This window comes from Pseudoliparis swirei, chromosome 17, assembly GCF_029220125.1.
Source record: "Pseudoliparis swirei isolate HS2019 ecotype Mariana Trench chromosome 17, NWPU_hadal_v1, whole genome shotgun sequence".
In the NCBI taxonomy this organism is placed as follows: domain Eukaryota; kingdom Metazoa; phylum Chordata; class Actinopteri; order Perciformes; family Liparidae; genus Pseudoliparis; species Pseudoliparis swirei.
Window position 1 is genome coordinate 2,256,696 of NC_079404.1, and position 18,620 is coordinate 2,275,315.

The following is an 18,620-nucleotide window of genomic DNA, read 5'->3' on the forward strand; positions in this document are numbered from 1 at the left end:
TAGACATTCCTTCTAATGGCCAGCAGGGGGCGACTCCTCTGGTCTATGAGGAAATTACCCTCCTGTGCCGATGGTGTATGCATGTTAGTTAGCATGTAGCATGGCAGCCCCTGATACAACGTTTGACAAGTGTTTAGGCACTTTAAGTGTCTGGAAGATACAAGTCCAGACCATTTATCATACCCTCCCGTGAGCTGGTACCAACAAGTGATATCAAGATATGTTTGTTGATCCTCATCCAAGTCCTTTAATATTAATATTAGATGTATAAGAGGATAATAATAAGCTTTTGTGTAGTTTTCAAACAACAGCAGCACTTTACAGTTGGGGTTAATCCATTGAGTAGAGCAACATGTGGTATACTGTGGTTTACATTATGCACCCGACGGCCAATTATCTCACAACCTGTTCATTGAGAGTGTTATTGCATTATTCCTGACCGCTTTCTTTTTAATTGTGTACACATTTCCTCACATGCTAAACATACATGTATCCACTGCACCATGACAATAAAGATTTATGGCGTTGAAGAAAGTGCGCATTTATTTATAAAGGTAGTTCCACGGGTTTAAGTTAAGTAAAGACTTCCACCAATATCTGAACTTTCTTTTCCAAATAATCAGAAAGCCGTATGATCAGAGCAGGGCCAGCGAGAACACTGGTTTCAAAGCGACGTTAGCGCCCCGTGTGGATGTTCAGAGTATCCCACGGTGGCTAAACGAGTGTGGCCTCGGGTGACAAGTGTGATGGAGCAGCTGGCTGTGTGTGGGGACCTTCGGCGCCGCTGGAGATCCAGACTGGGTGACCCTGATGCACATCTCAGGCCACAGACACGTCTCAGAAATCCAGATATAATCCCCTCCCCTGCTGTGTGCATCTGTGTGTGTGTGTGTGTGTGTGTGTGTGTGTGTGTGTGTGTGTGTGTGTGTGTGTGTGTAGGTGGATATGGTATGTCCGGACTTTACACCTGAATACACACCAGCGATAGCCGGACTTATTGGTATTAGCCGGACCATGCCGAGGTCCGGCTAAAACAAAGAGCTTAAACGTCTTAAAACTGTCTAACTAACATATCCCTCTCTTTTTCGTGCAAAGTCCATTTTTACCACCTGACCTAGTTTTTGTGTATCCCAGTGTATAGAACAGCGACATCTATCGGCGTGAGGATGCTGGCAGTTTGATACACATTTCGATACACACGTGACACCCACGCCCTTTCTTGTGATTGGCTGTTTTTTCCCGCGTGGGAGTGACGTCGGGGGGGGCGTACCAACGTCAAGGACCAGGTGCGTGGACCTTTAAACAGACAGGCAGAGAGCATGCACCGATGAAGGATGAAGGATTAAACACCACCAGGTAAGCTTTTATATGTGTAAATATAAAACGGAGCTAGCTCCAGGTGATTCGGTTAAGACTGGAGTAGATGAGAACGTGTCATTTATATGTGTAAGTATAAAACAGAGCTAGCTACAGGTGATTCGGTTAAGACTGCAGTAGATGAGAACGTGTCATTTATATGTGTAAGTATAAAACGGAGCTAGCTCCAGGTGATTCGGTTAAGACTGCAGTAGATGAGAACGTGTCATTTATATGTGTAAATATAAAACGGAGCTAGCTCCAGGTGATTCGGTTAAGACTCTAGTAGATGAGAACGTGTAGATGAGAACGTATTTTGTGTTTTTTTTATTATTATTATTTTTTTTTCTTGTGTGTTGCTGCTACTCACTCGACAAATTTCCCCTTGGGGATTAATAAAGTATATATCTATCTATCTATCTATCTATCTATTATATGTCTAAGTATAAAACGGAGCTAGCTACAGGTGGTGAAGACTGAAGGAGATGAGTGAGGTGAGCTATGCTAGCAGGCCCTCTGGTTAAGGACAGTCGATTCACGTGGTGGTTTAGCTCGTGTTATCTCGTGCTTTATCATTGTCACGGCCTGTGTCGAGCCACATGGCGTGTTAGCTTGCTGCCGTTAGCGACCGTGCTAACCGCTAGCTTGCGAACGTGCTAACGCTAGCTAGCGCTCGTTTGCTAACGTTAGCTTGCTAGTGAACATACTATGTGGCTTGATACAAGGTAAAAGGTTGACGTTAGCATGCCATTGTAGCTTACATCACACATCTCCTCACCAGTCTTGACTGAATCACCTGCAGCTTGCTCCCTGAGCTGCTAGCACTAAGCTAATGTTGATGGTATGTTTACTCTGGGCCTTCAGAGGATGATTAGCAGTCCATGTAGACAGGTTTGGAAGAAACAAACAAAGCAAGGGGCTTACCTTACTTCTACAGTTAATCTTAGATAGTCTAAAGATATTCTTAATATGTAAATCTGTGAAGCAGTGTCAAATAAAAATGTGAATGGAGCAGTTATTCATTTTCTTATTTTATCCAAGTTTATTACTAGTTTAAATGGCTATAGAATATGTTCTGATCATGCATGTTCTATAAATGAAGATAATAATCCTGACAACCATCTTCTTTGGTCATTTCAGCAAGAGAATATGCACCGGCGAAGACGCCTAAATCAAAGGCTGATGCCAACTTTTACATTGATACTGGAGGGACAAAGTGGGACTTGACATCAAATACATCAATGCCTTCAAAGGTAAGTTGAATGTTCTAATTTTGTAACCATGATTAAAGTAGGAATAAACTTAACAAACGTTTTTCTCTGTGGAATAGGTCGTAGCATCTTCACCTCTGCTCTATTTGAAAAGGGAGACTTTCTGTTGGAATATAGAGGTGAATTAATAAGCCAGCAAGAATGTGATCGGAGACAGAGACTTCATCACGACTGCCTGATGGTGTTCATGTTCGAGTTCCATTTTAATGGAAAACTATGGTGGTGCGTGTTGTGTCAATGCTTCGTCTAATCCAAATTCAATGACACTTTGCCTTTATTTTATATATTTACTGTTATGAAACTGATATACTTTTGTTTTTGTAGTTTTGATGCAGCAAAAGAGGATGGGTCACTTGGAAGACTTGTGAACTATAATAAAGTCACAGCTAGTCCCAAGATGAACTACCTTAAGATACAACGGAAGCCCCATCTGTGTTTGTTTGCAACACGAGACATCAGTCAAGGAGAGGAGGTCACCTATAATTATGGTGACTCGGATTGACCGTGGAGATGCAAGGTAGTCAAAATGTTACTTTTAAAGTTCTTTCTAAAGGAAATGCTTATACCATATGATATGTCACATCCATGAATAATGCTTAATGATGTCCAAGTAGCTTTGATTTTACATTAATTTACAATTATCTTTGACAGTATTAAAACGGTTATTGACATTGTTGGTTGATGAGGTGAAAAAGAAATGTTGCTACCTACAAATATCAAAGTTTCTGCTGTATTGATTATTCAGTTTTGACCTGATCCCGTTGGATTGATGTTTATTGTTAATAGCTTCAGAAATCTGAAGGAAAGTCTTGAGACGGGAGCACGGTGAAGGTCCATCTACATCGAGCCTTCTCAGAGTACTCAAAAGGTGTCAACAAGTAAGAGGCAAGAAAAGAGATCTCCAGGTGCATCAACTAGTCTGCTCAAAGATATGAAAAGGTAAGTCATATTTGTAGTTTTATGTTTTAAGCTACATATTACGGGTGTAAATTCCTCTTTATCGTCAACATCTTTCTACACATAATTTATTTTTTCTCACTGTGGCTGTCTGATTCTTCATAATTAAAAAACAGATTAATTTAGTTAATTTATCTTTTTTTGTATTCAATATTGTAAATAAATTGCAGAGATATATCAAATGGAGGTTACATTTCCAAACTTTGCGTATACGGCCGTTGGGCTTTTTAATCCGGCCCGCCGAGTATTATACTTATTATAAGTTATGGTAAAGACCGCTGTAACGCTTCTCCATTCCGACTTGAGTTTCCCGAAGCAAGATGATGGCATCAGACCAGCATTTATGTTTCTCAATGCTTATTTATTGCTCAGCGCTCTTTGAGGCTGTGTGTGTCACTCTCCTGGAGCAGAACACGGCAGATACACACGGTATCCTCCGACTTTACGTAAAGACCGCTGTAACGCCTTCTGCTGCAGAACGGCGCACACACAAAGCTTAAAGGAGCGCTGAGCAATAAATAAGCATAAAGAAACATAGATGCTGCTCTGTTGCCGTCATTGTGTTTCGAGACGGAGAATGTTACAGCACTGTGCCATGCTTTCTGCCGGCGTATCAGGCTGCGATTCCAGCTTGCTCTCTGCTCACTTCCACCCTTCCTCACAGGCAAGCTCGCCAAATATCTTACGATTGCCGTAATGTACGCATACCACTGAAACGCTCCGCTTCTTAGCATTCCGAATCCTTTGGAATTACGTCGGAAAGTGTTAACTTTAATTTGAATTTGGCATGTCACTTTCTGTCGCCGGAGACATGGTTTGTACGACAAGAGTTTTAGAGTTGTAAAATTAACTGACAGCTGCATCCAGAGTATTGCTCCTCGGCATAAGGAACATCAGACCCATGTGACTGCACCGCCCTATTAAGCGATTGGCCTGGACCTCCACAATATTTTCTGTTCCTCATGTGGCCCTCTGGGAAAAATAATTGCCCTGTCCTGGTGTAGACCCTTAAATTACTCTTGTTGTAATCTGGCACTATAGATACAATTTCAGGGGGGCCACCCTGTTATAATGGTATGGGAAACACTGGTTTGTGTTTGTCGGTCCCTCCCCCCTGAAGTTGTAAGCCTAGGGGTCAGAAACACGGTGTAAGATTGTATCCATATTCGACTGCTCAACCTCAGCAGCCCTCACAAAAACGCTGCTAGTATTTAGCCTCGTTTAGAGTGTAATCAAGGAATGCAAATGTATTACGTCTGTTGCGTTCAGGGGCAGCGGTGAGGAACGGACATCCCGGGGTCACAGGTTTATTACAGGAGATCATAACGTTGACAATTTAGTTTCTGCGTGTTGTCATTCTTTCAAAAGAGAATCACGATTTATCTCAGAATACATTTTCTTTACCTCACTTACTACTAATGGGTGTCAGTGTTTCCCCTAGGTTTACAGCTTCAGGGGGGGGGGACCAGACCGACCGACACAAACACTTGAAACATTTTGGTGTTCATTTATTTTCATGACCACAACAAAGGGTGCACATTTTGTCACTGCAGTGGATTTTTCGGCCTTTTCAAAGAAGGATTCCAGAGCCTCTTGATAAGGGCCCGAGCACTGACTTAGTCGGAGCGGAGGACCTCTCACGTTCATGATTCCCTGAGATGATCATCTATTACAACACTTGATGGTACAGTTCCACATCCTATTTACTGTCTCTTTCTACCCCTTTTCTGCTCCAGATGATAACAGTGAGCTGATTGAGTCTGCTCAGAGGGACGAAACTGACCAGCTTGAGACCTCTGTGGATGGCCTGAATCCAACATTCACACAACTTGGTCTCTTCAACTGGGTTGAAGAGGTAAGCAAGTCTAAACTTAAGTTTCATTACATTATGTGTGAACAAAACATTAAATCCTCTTCATGTGTGCGTCTGTGTGTGTAGTCTCATCATATGGTTTGGATGGACAGGGTTATATGAGGACACTAGACATTCAGAATCAACCTTCTATAACTATTGTGTGTGTGTGTGTGACCACCTCATATGGTATATAGGGACAATGATATATGAGGACACGAGACAGTCAGAATTGACATACTATAACTATGTGAACTACTCTAAACACTATTCTGCCTTTCATTTATCTCTGGAGTCAGATGACATTGAACAAACTCTATGGAATATCTTAAACCTCCATGAAGTTTGATAAATATCTTTACCTCGGGATCTTTTTAAAACCCTTTTACATCTGTAATTATGACGGTCCACCCAGTCTCTTTTGTTCTTTTTTTAATCAAATGTGTCATAAGATTAATTTAGTTGTATCTTTTTTTTAAATTCAATATTAGTAACAAATAGAGATGTGTCAGATGTACATTTCCAAGCTTTGCAAAGAGAACCAACAGTAGAATCGGCCTGTTCCTGATTCTTTTTGTCAACAGTAGGATGGTTCTCATTCAAAATCTGCCGTTTTAAATCAAAATATGTCATCAACGTGAATCGTGTAGATCAGAGCGCATTCACTGCTCCGCTACCTGTGACACTGCCAGCACGCATTGACTGCAAGGGGGTGGACTGCCCAGTGCCCACACACACACACACAAGGCAGCGATCACTCCAGCGAGTGATTGGAGACATGGCATCAAGTGCAGAGGCGCTTTGCTGGCCGTCCGTGGCTTTTTGGAAGTACTATGTCTAAATTGCAGACAGTGAAGGAAAGCCAACTTTTTTTGATTACTATTATAGATCAATTTACCAGTATCAAAATGTGTGGTATTGTATAAAATTCTGGTATCGTGGTATCGGTTATCATGATATTTATGGCAGGTATCGTAGTTATAATGTTGGTATTGTGACAACCCTAGCAAGAGGCAGAAAAGACTGTCGGGAAAAGGCTCATGGCTAAGCAGAGCAAATGAGTCCTTTAAGGACTTGCTCAGGACAAAAAAAGGATGTTGGTTCATAAATGACTTTAACCAGATTGTACATTTTGAAATGTATTTTTTATTATTATTAGGGCCCGAACACTGACTTAGTCGGAGCGGAGGACCTCTCACGTTCATGATTCCCTGAGATGATCATCTATTACAACACTTGATGGTACAGTTCCACATCCTATTTACTGTCTCTTTCTACCCCTTTTCTGCTCCAGATGATAACAGTGAGCTGATTGAGTCTGCTCTGAGGGACAAACTGACCAGCTTGAGACCTCTGTGGATGGCCTGAATCCAACATTCACACAACTTGGTCTCCTCAACAGGGTTGAAGAGGTAAGCAAGTCTAAACTTAAGTTTCATTACATTATGTGTGAACAAAACATTAAATCCTCTTCATGTGTGCGTCTGTGTGTGTATGTGTGTGTAGTCTCCTCATATGGTTTGGATGGACAGGGTTATATGAGGACAAGAGACAATCAGAATCGACATTCTATAACTACTGTGTGTGTGTGTGTAACCACCTCATATGGTATATAGGGACAATGATATATGAGGACACTAGACATTCAGAATCAACCTTCTATAACTACTGTGTGTGTGTGTGTAACCACCTCATATGGTATATAGGGACAATGATATATGAGGACACTAGACAGTCAGAATTGACATTCTATAACTGTGAACTACTCTAAACACTATTCTGCCTTTCATTCATCTCTGGAGTCAGATGACATTAAACAAACTCTATGGAATATCTTAAACCTCCATGAAGTTTGATAAATATCTTTACCTCGGGATCTTTTTAAAACCCTTTTACATCTGTAATTATAACGGTCCACCCAGTCTCTTTTGGTCTTTTTAATCAAATGTCATAAAATCTTTTTTGGACCAGTGTCAAGCATCACCTGGTGTACAACAATATCCTCCTTGGACAAGTATGTTCAATGTTTGGGACCTGTATCCTCCAAGTGGCGTGGCTATGAATGCAGAGATAAGATATTTCGTGGATTGGTACAAAGTGCGTCTTGGGGTATTAGGTCGGTATATTTGCTGTGTTCAAATGTACAAACCATTCTATAATGAAAAACTTATGACAAATAATCCTTAATTCACAGCATAGGATGCTATATCAACTATTTCCAAAATTGTGAAGTGTAAGTATATCATTGAAATTACTTTAAAGTGTTTTATTTTTGCCTTATTGGTACTGACAAGATCTCTTATGGTTTAATGCTAGAGGTTCTTTTCCAATACACCAGCTGTTACACTTAAAAGTGTAAACATGGGCAACAATTATCTCTATAAAAGGGGACATTTTGCATGTTCATGTATTCCAGATCTCTGTATTGCTCTGACAGGAACAACTGTGGTATTTAAACTTGTACTATATATTCAAAATGTCTTCCAGTTTGTTCTGGCATCAATCCTCAGAAGAGTTACAAATGATAACCAACACCCATCACAGGTGAGTGGAACACAGAACAGAGCACATGTGGTTTGTTGTTGGTCTTTAGCTGTCTATCATTTTAAATCCTTTGTTTTCTTACCAGTTTCTGGAGTGCATGTCCGATGAGGAATGCACACGGACTCGGAAACACAAGATGACGACGATGATGATTATGATGATGATGATTCCGATGCAAGCATCCCCATTACGCCTCATCAGTTGAAACCAGGACGGATTCAAGTGAAACCAGTACTACCTGACGCTGGAGCATCTCATGGGTCAGACACAAGCATCCCAGTCGTCAAAAGATCGCCCAACTCTTCAAATCACTTCCAATGCTGCTGAAACCTCGAGTTACCAACGACTCAACACAGGAAAATTGTGAAGTTGAACTTAACAGACAACAAGTAACCACAAACGATTACTGTTATGTTTATGGTAAACCACAAAGCAACACTATCTGTCTCTCACTGTCTTTATGTCTCTCTATCGATCTCTCTCTGTCTCTCTCTCCTCACTGTCTATGTCTCTCCATGTCTCTCTCTTTGTCCCTTCACTGTTTATGTCTCTCTGTCTCTCTTTGTGTCTCTCTCCTCACTGTTTATGTCTCTGTGTCTGTCTTTATATCTCTGTCTCCTTATTGTCTACGTCCCTCTGTGTCTGTCTATGTCCCTCTGTCTCCTCATTATCTATGTCTTTCTGTGTCTTTCTCTCCTGACTGTCTACGTCTCGATGTGTCTGTCTCTTGTCTTTATATCTGTCTCTTTATTGTCTACGTCCCTCTGTGTCTGTCTTTATGTCTCCCTCTGTCTCCTCATTGTCTATGTCTGTCTCTATGTATCTCTCTCTCTGTCTCCTCCATGGATATGTCTCTCTGTCTGTCTGATGTCTCTCTCTGTATCCTTACTTTCTATGCGTGTCTGTCTGTGTCTTTATGTCTCTCTCTGTCTCCAAATTGTTTATGTCCCTCTGTGTCTGTCTTTATGTCTCTCTCTCTGTCTCCTCACTGTCTCTGTCTCTCTGTCTTTATGTATGTCTCTCTGTCTCTCTATCTTTATGTATGTCTCTCTCTCTGTCTCCTCACTGTCTCTCTGTCTTTATGTATGTCTCTCTCTGTCTCCTCACTGTCTCTGTCTCTATCTTTATGTATGTCTCTCTGTCGCCTCACTGTCTGTCTCTCTATCTTTATGTATCTCTCTCTCTGTCTCCTCACTGTCTCTGTCTCTCTATCTTTATGTATGTCTCTCTCTCTGTCTCTGTCTCTATCTTTATGTCTCTCTCTCTCTGTCTCCTCACTGTCTCTGTCTCTCTATCTTTATGTATGTCTCTCTCTCTGTCTCCTCACTGTCTCTGTCTCTATCTTTATGTATGTCTCTCTCTCTGTCTCCTCACTGTCTCTGTCTCTCTATCTTTATGTATGTCTCTCTCTGTCTCCTCACTGTCTCTGTCTCTCTGTCTTTATGTATGTCTCTCTCTCTGTCTCCTCACTGTCTCTGTCTCTCTATCTTTATGTATGTCTCTCTCTGTCTCCTCACTGTCTCTGTCTCTCTATCTTTATGTATGTCTCTCTCTCTGTCTCCTCACTGTCTATGTCTCTATCTTTATGTATGTCTCTCTCTGTCTCCTCACTGTCTATGTCTCTATCTTTATGTATGTCTCTCTCTGTCTCCTCACTGTCTATGTCTCTCTATCTTTATGTATGTCTCTCTCTGTCTCCTCACTGTCTCTGTCTCTCTATCTTTATGTATGTCTCTCTCTGTCTCCTCACTGTCTATGTCTCTCTATCTTTATGTATGTCTCTCTCTGTCTCCTCACTGTCTATGTCTCTCTATCTTTATGTATGTCTCTCTCTGTCTCCTCACTGTCTCTGTCTCTCTATCTTTATGTATGTCTCTCTCTGTCTCCTCACTGTCTATGTCTCTCTATCTTTATGTATGTCTCTCTCTGTCTCCTCACTGTCTATGTCTCTCTATCTTTATGTATGTCTCTCTCTCTGTCTCCTCACTGTCTATGTCTCTCTATCTTTATGTATGTCTCTCTCTCTGTCTCCTCACTGTCTCTGTCTCTCTATCTTTATGTATGTCTCTCTCTGTCTCCTCACTGTCTATGTCTCTCTATCTTTATGTATGTCTCTCTCTGTCTCCTCACTGTCTATGTCTCTCTATCTTTATGTATGTCTCTCTCTCTGTCTCCTCACTGTCTATGTCTCTATCTTTATGTATGTCTCTCTCTGTCTCCTCACTGTATCTGTCTCTCTATCTTTATGTATGTCTCTATCTCTCTCCTCACTGTCTCTGTCTCTCTATCTTTATGTATGTCTCTCTCTGTCTCCTCACTGTCTCTGTCTCTCTGTCTTTATGTATGTCTCTCTGTCTCCTCACTGTCTCTCTATCTTTATGTATGTCTCTCTCTGTCTCCTCACTGTCTATGTCTCTCTATCTTTATGTATGTCTCTCTCTCTGTCTCCTCACTGTCTATGTCTCTCTATCTTTATGTATCTCTCTCTGTCTCCTCACTGTCTATGTCTCTCTATCTTTATGTATATCTCTCTCTGTCTCCTCACTGTCTCTCTATCTTTATGTCTCTCTCTCACTGTATCTGTCTCTCTATCTTTATGTCTCTCTCTCTGTCTCCTCACTGTCTCTGTCTCTCTGTCTTTATGTATGTCTCTCTCTCTGTCTCCTCACTGTCTATGTCTCTCTTTCTGTATGTATGTCTCTCTCTGTCTCCTCACTGTCTCTCTATCTTTATGTCTCTCTCTCACTGTATCTGTCTCTCTATCTTTATGTCTCTCTCTCTGTCTCCTCACTGTCTGTCTCTCTGTCTTTATGTATGTCTCTCTCTGTCTCCTCTCTGTCTCTCTATCTTTATGTATCTCTCTGTCTCCTCACTGTCTCTGTCTCTCTATCTTTATGTGTGTCTCTGTGTCTGTCTCTCTTTCTTTGTGTCTATGTGTGTCTCTATCACTGTCTTTGTGTCTCACTCTTTCTCGCTCTGTCATTCTCTTCGGTTGTTTCTAGCTTTAAAAAGTATTGTTTACATCCCACTATAGGCTTGTTCCTCGATTGTTTGTATCTTAAAAAAGTATTGTTTACTAACCACTAAAGTCTGGATACATCAATAAACTAAATGATAAAGCGCCCCAGCTCTTTGTTGTGTTTTTCATGTTTAATGAAAGCCAGAGATTGAAGCCAGGGTGTTCAGTCACTGGCTGGTTCTCTCTGCGTAGATGGAGAGATGTATCCATCTATTTATCCACGTACTGGCTCACTCTGGAGGGCAACGTGCATGCCTCCAATTTGGTCATCTAATAAGATTTATTTTGATATTAAATTGACTGTTCCAGTAATACTGTGTCTTGTCAGGTTAGTGTGTATTATGTTAATGAGGAGGCGGGGTTATTGTCCCTTTAAAGACCCAACAGTGTTTTTTTAGTCCTTATAAACCACACTTTTGTCAAAAAAGAAATGTCTGCCTATACCACCATATAAGTAGGTGGCTGTGTATGAAGTTGTGTGCTGTGTATCTCAAATCTAAAGTCAGCTGAATTTTTTTCAGATTTTTAAAAGTGTTTGAACCTAACTGCCAAAGCTGTGGGACCTCGGGAAAGGGTAGTCCATCTAAACCATAGCCGGGCCTGTATAGCGAAAAAGACTGGCTATGTCATGTATACCTGTATAGGTGTGTGTGTGTGTGTGTGTGTGTGTGTGTGTGTGTGTGTGTGTTTGTCCACGTATGTGCTTGTTCATGCGTGCAGTAAAAGTACATGGATGTATTTTTCTCGTGGAAGCATATGCTCCCTGTGTAAGCATATGGTGTACTTTGAACTGGCATATAGGTTTGAAGCTGACTGAATGTGCAGAAAAACATCAGAATATGTATCATTTTAACCTCTTTTGGTCCCTTTACATTATGAGCAATTCAATGTATATATACACTACCGTTCCAAAGTTTGGGGTCATCCAGACAATTTCGTGTCTTCCATGAAAACTCACTTTTATTTATCAAATGAATTGAAAATTGAATAGAAAATATAGTCAAGACATTGACAAGGTTAGAAATAATGATTAATATTTGAAGTATTAATTTTGTTCTTCAAACTTCAAGCTCAAAGGAAGGCCAGTTGTATAGCTTATATCACCAGCATAACTGTTTTCAGCTGTGCTAACATAATTGCACAAGGGTTTTCTAATCAGACATTAGTCTTCTAAGGCGATTAGCAAACACAATGTACCATTAGAACACTGGAGTGATAGTTGATGGAAATGGGCCTCTATACACCTCTGGAGATATTTCATTAGAAACCAGACGTTTCCACCTAGAATAGTCATTTACCACATTAACAATGTATAGTGTGTATTTCTGATTCATGTTATCTTTATTGAAAAAACAGTGCTTTTCTTTGAAAAATAAAGACATTTCTAAGTGACCCCAAACTTTTAAACGGTAGTGTATATACAGTATATATATAAATACATATATATAAATATATGTAAATATATATACATATATATATATAAATATACATATATATAAAGTTATATATACATAAATATATATATATAAATACATATATATAAATATATATATAATATATTTATATATATATATAAATATATATATATGATGTATGACATCACTTTCAGTATGTTTTTAAAAACAAATGTACTTACTTTTGTACAAGGGCTAAGCACTTGATATGAGATCAACATTGCAGTTCTAGTAATAAATGTGTTTACAGCGCATAATTTGAGTGGTTTTCCAGGATGGGCCCATTTTTGCTTTTGTATATCAGAATTCCCCAGAATGGATTTTTTATTTGTTGTTATTGTATTTGTGTAATTCTGACATCATTCCCCGTCTTTCTTCCTGCGGTGTGTTTGGTCACTCGTTGGTTTCTACGGTCCAACGAGGGGAAAAGTAGCCGAAACATCGCGTGACACACCCTGATTAATACAAAATAATCTCTGAGAGTGATCGGCCCCTCGATGCTCCTCGGGGTGCACTTTGAGCTCGGTGGTTCCAAGGTTGCACGTTTTTTTTTTCTTCTTCGTTCCTCTAATGAGAATAATTTGAGTTGAGACACAAATCACGTGGAGGAGGCAGATGAAGACGAAGACAAAGATGGAGCTCCAGGAATGAGGACGGTCTCAGCTGTAAGCCCGGAGACTCGAGAAGGCTGGGAGAAAAAACATGTGTCACCTCAATAACATCCTCCTCCTCCTCCTCCTCCTCCTCCTTCATCCCTCTGTGGCCACATGGGGACAAGTGGGCAGACATGATGTTCCTCTGTATTTAACTAGTCACAAAGGTCATAAAGGTCATAAAGTCATATGAGAAAAGACTATCAGCTGTGTCACTTTAGCATTGATAAACTTTTAGTTCGTCTTCAACCATCGTTTGCACCTTTTTATCCCTTATTTGAACAGTTTTTAATGTTTTAACTTAGATTTAGTGTGTTTTTTCACCCCCATGATTGTGAAAATATATATATGTATATATATACATATATATAAACGTACATATATATGTATGTATATATATGTATTTATACATATATATACATATATATGTATATATATACATATATAAAAATATATATACATATATTTATATATAAACATATATACATATATATTTTATATTTTTAGGAATCATTTTATATTTACGTATATATATATGTATATACATATATATATATACATATACATATATATATACGTAAATATATAAATACAGTAAACAGTAAACCACTGTAGGAGAAATAAAGGCCCCACAGCCGTCTGACAGATTGGGAGGATGGGCGAGAGGTTGAGAGAGAGAGAGAATAGCTGAGAGGCTCATGAGCCGGTCGAGTGGAGATCCTCTCATTCGGCGACGAGCTCAACTCAACTGGAGCTCCATTCCTCCTCAGACACTCAGACACTCCTTGGACTCGTGAGACTAGTGAAGCGGAACAAACCTCTGGACCTGTCGGACAAACTGTTGGACAAATTCTATTTTATTAGAAGTAAAGGCATTACTGAAATTAAACTAATGATCTTAAGTAGCAATTACTAATGTTATATTAGTGATTTGTTTATATATTCTTATGTATGTTTAACTTAACATAGTTATTTCATTAAACTTGGACTAAAGAAAAGAAATAATTAAAGTGAACTAATGATTTTGAGTAATGATTACTAATGTGGACTTGGATATGTCTCCTGCAGGACTTACGGTTTTAAGTTAACCCAACTTAACTTGTTTAGTTCTTCCATGTGTAAAAACGTAAGTGGTTGGAGGCAACGGGTTTCCACGCAAAGTTCTAGTAAAGTCAACTAGCTCGGGCTAAGAGCGCCTATGAATCATTCCAAATGAAACTAGAATGGGCACTCGGTAGAGCGCATACCTTCACATATCACAAGATTGGGCATTGAATTATGAACATTTTGGCATTAGTTGCTTGCCAATTGGATAAAAATTGACCGTGCTATATGGTAAAAAGAATATTTTGACCTTTCCATGACCTTGACCTTGACAGTTGACCCGATCGATCCCAAAATCTAATCAAATGGTCCCCGGATAATAACCAATCATCCCACCAAATTTCATGCGATTCGGTTTAAAACTTTTTTTGTTATGCGTGGTACACGCACACAAATAAATAAATAAATAAATAAATACACGGCGATCAAAACATAACCTTCCGCATTTTCAATGCGACGGTAACTACAGCCGGCCTGGTGCATCCAGAGGGCTGAGCGTGCCAGGTACATTCACCGAGAACATTTCCTCATTATGTTGACTAGAAATAAGTATTCTGGGCGGCTTTATTTCCTCCAAAATGTTATTAGTGTTGCCAATTCATGTTATCTGAGTGCTACTGGGTTGCTTGTTGAATCCACTAAAGCCTTGTTCTGTGCAAAATGCATTACTAAAAATAAAACGAGAAAAATTTTAAAAGCTACAGTCACTCTTTGTGTTTCCTTCTGACTTAAAAAAAACAAACTGTAACACTTTATTTGACTTCAATACCGTCAGCTGGATATTGAGAACCATTTGGCTTTTTGGATCTCAGCTCATCCACCAGGACGGCGACGGCAATTTATCATCATCGGATTAATTGCTGACTCGCCATGATTTAAATTTAAAACGTCCTTGTTTTATTTGCCCGTCTGTCGAAATAAGGAATTCCATCCGTAACCGCTCGGACTGCTGCGTGTCTGATGGCCACATCCACGGCTCCCAACACAGGGTCACCTGGGAGGGGGATTCAATGTGACTCCTGCATTGTTTTATAGTGATCCAGGCGGACTCCTTATATGCTTCATCTCCCGTAATTCGTCTCACTTCTCGTTTGCCGCGGCGCCACCCGGAGGCAGCGGGCCGGCCGGCGCCGAGGAGAGCCGGCGCCAACGCTCTGAACGCCCTCGAGGCCCGGAGGACGCTGCGTGTTCTCAGAGAAGTGAGCGCTGAGGCTTCTGCACTCAGAGGAAATACAATGCCATCTGGAACCGAAAATGGTTCCTTAAATAGTTCTTCAAAGATCCTATAAAGGTGTTTTAAAGAACCTTTAAAAATGGTTCTTCAGAGTGACGCCATAGAAGAACCATTTTTGGTTCCAGAAAGAACCTTTCAAACAAGGGTTCTTTAAAGATCCATTTCCTTAAATAGTTCGTCAAAGAACATATAAAGGTGTCTTAAAGAACCTTCAAAAAAAGTTCTTTAAGGCACCATTTCTGGTTCCACAAAGAACCTTTCAAACCAAGGTTCTTTAAAGAACGTTCTCCTTAAATAGTTCTTTCAAGAACCTATAAAGGTGTCTCAAAGAACCTTCAAAACACGGTTCTTTAAGGCACCATTTTGGTTCCACAAAGAACCTTTCAAACCAGGGTTCTGTAAAGAACCATTTCCTTCAAGAGTTCTTCAAAGAACCTATAAAGGTGTCTCAAACGAAAAAATGCTTCTTCAGAAGTTGGTGATCCTCCGTAGAACCACAAAGCCGTTTAAAGAACCATTTCAGAACCATTATTTGTGTGTGTAGGCAGGTGCTGACCTTTGCCATCCATCAGCGCCCCTCCCCCGGCAGCCGGGCCGTACCCTTGATATCTGCCTAACAGGAGACAGCAGATTAATCGGCTGCTCGTTACGAGGGCGCCAGACGCCGCGTTCAACTTCCTGGAGGCTCAACTGTAAACTTCTTCGCTCACGTCGGCCTCGCCGTTCATCATCTCGATAACCTTCACGCGCCGCATCGTATCCATCATCAGTGCCGCGGTTGCAGGACTACTTTCTCGGACGTTAGCGCTCATGAAGAATCTTCTTACGGATCAATAAATCATCGCTGTGAACAAATGTTTTTTTCTTCTTCTTTCCAACCGAGTTTATTGAAACACTGTGACTCTCCAAAAGGAAACCAATTGTTGGAAATCGTTGAAAAATGAACTTTCAGAATTGCATTTCTTTTTTAAAAAGCATTAACATTTTAGGGAAAGGTTCATATTTCGTGATTGACAGATATTTAATTTAAATGCTCAAAGAAAAGCCCAACAAAGGCTTAATCAAAACATCTTGTGATCATTCGACTGAAGAAATTGTTGATGAGGTGTGAATCCCAGAAGATGACCTCATTTCATATGCATGGATTAACTTAACTCCACCCAACTCACCTTTTGCCACCACCTCTTTTCTCTGTCTTGTTTTCGGCTTTCGGATCGTACTCTTCAGGGCCGCATGTAGGATTCATGAGGAAGGCACCCTGAGGTGCTGCACATCCTCACAGTGTGAGGAGGGCACCCTGAGGTGGTGGACACCCTGTGATGTGCAGCATCACCTCAGGGTGCCCTCCTCGGCAGTCAGGACACAGGTCTGGGAGGCTCTCGCCGACCCGTGCCCTCCTTCTTTGTGCAGATTGCCCTCTGGTGGTTTCTCTGGGTGCGTACCCTCCTCCGCTGTATGAGAGGTTTCACTACACAGATTAGACCTTTTGAATAAATAAATATATATATATATATGTATATGTATATATACATATATATTTGCAAGTTATATTTATATATATATGTACATTTTATATATATATATATATACATGCACATTTTATTCATATATATATTTATATATATATACTCATTTTATTTATATACATATACGTGCACATTTTATTCATATATATATTTATATATATATGCTCATTTTATTTATATACATATACAGGACTGTCTCAGAAAATTAGAATATTGTGATGAAGTTCTTTATTTTCTGTAATGCAATTAAAAAAACAAAAATGTCATGCATTCTGGATTCATTACAAATCAACTGAAATATTGCAAGCCTTTTATTCTTTTAATATTGCTGATTATGGCTTACAGCTTAAGAAAACTCAAATATCCTATCTCTAAATATTAGAATATCATGAAAAAGTATACTAGTAGGGTATTAAACAAATCACTTGAATTGTCTAATTAACTCGAAACACCTGCAAGGGTTTCCTGAGCCTTGACAAACACTCAGCTGTTATACAGGCATGAAAACGGGTCAGGGGTGAAAAAGGTGAGAAGGATAGGCGCGGGGTCTGGTGGTGACTTCCACGAACATCGATGTTGGACGTTGTATGATAATCTATAGTTCCTCCATTCTGACACCAAGTCAGTGGGCCCTATAATAATAGTAATATTGTATATAATATAGTCATTCATGAACCAACTTCCTTTTTTTTTTGGCGTGAACAAGTCTTCAAGTCTTGTGCTCTGCTGAGCCTCGAGTCTGTTCCTCGAGTCTGTTCCTCGAGTCTGTTCCTCGAGTCTGTTCTGCCTCTACCTGGTTGTCACGATCTTCTAATCCAGGGGTGTCAAACTCATTTTCACCGAGGGCCACATCCGCCTCATGGCGGCCCTCAAAGGGCCGGTTGTCACTAACACGGTATAATTCTAACTACTCCAGAACATATTGTTAAATAACTGTCTTTGCATTTGTTTGTTTATTTAGGTGTACTTATATAAATGTATAACTATATATGCAAATGTATTTAATATTATACAATACATCTATTTAATTTAATTATATTTATTTTAACCCACATTACTTTATCAAAGATCAAACAAACATTATTACATTAACTTTGTTAAAATCTTTTTCACAGTTGAGACAGGTGGTTCTCCACTGGTCTGGGTAGTGGTTCTCCACTGGTCTGGGCAGTGGTTCTCCACTGGTCTGGGTAGTGGTTCTCCACTGGTCTGGGCAGTGGTTCTCCACTGGTCTGGGCAGTGGTTCTCCACTGGTCTGGCTTTGGGACGCACTATCACCCCTGAATGACAAGCTGAGACCTAAATCGAGGGATATTTTTAACTTCTCAAATGTATTTAATGAAAGATGTTGCAGTTTGAACCTGAGTGTTCAGAATATCACAGTATGCACAACACAACTATTTAGTAATATTCCCTTTTACAGTCAATTATGAACCAACAAGTGAATCTTAAGGACACAAGAATGCCGTCACATAAAATGACGTGGCGGGCCACATTTGGCCCGCGGGCCATGAGTTTGACACGTATGTTCTAATCTATGCCATACCTGCCATAAATATCATGATACTGATACAATACCATAAAACAGTACCATAAATACGATCCTGGTATATTTATCTATAATAGTAATAAATAAAATATCTGTATGGT

The 18,620-nt window shown here is 40.0% G+C and overlaps 1 long non-coding RNA gene across 1 annotated transcript; it reads left to right on the forward strand.

Moving 5' to 3' along the window:
* The first annotated feature begins 5,131 nt into the window (after positions 1-5,131).
* Positions 5,132-9,087, forward strand: LOC130207191 (uncharacterized). The gene is made up of 4 exons (XR_008834251.1): positions 5,132-5,439; positions 6,731-6,848; positions 7,924-7,980; positions 8,066-9,087. It is a non-coding gene; the product is annotated as an uncharacterized LOC130207191 (long non-coding RNA).
* The last annotated feature ends 9,533 nt before the right edge of the window (positions 9,088-18,620 follow it).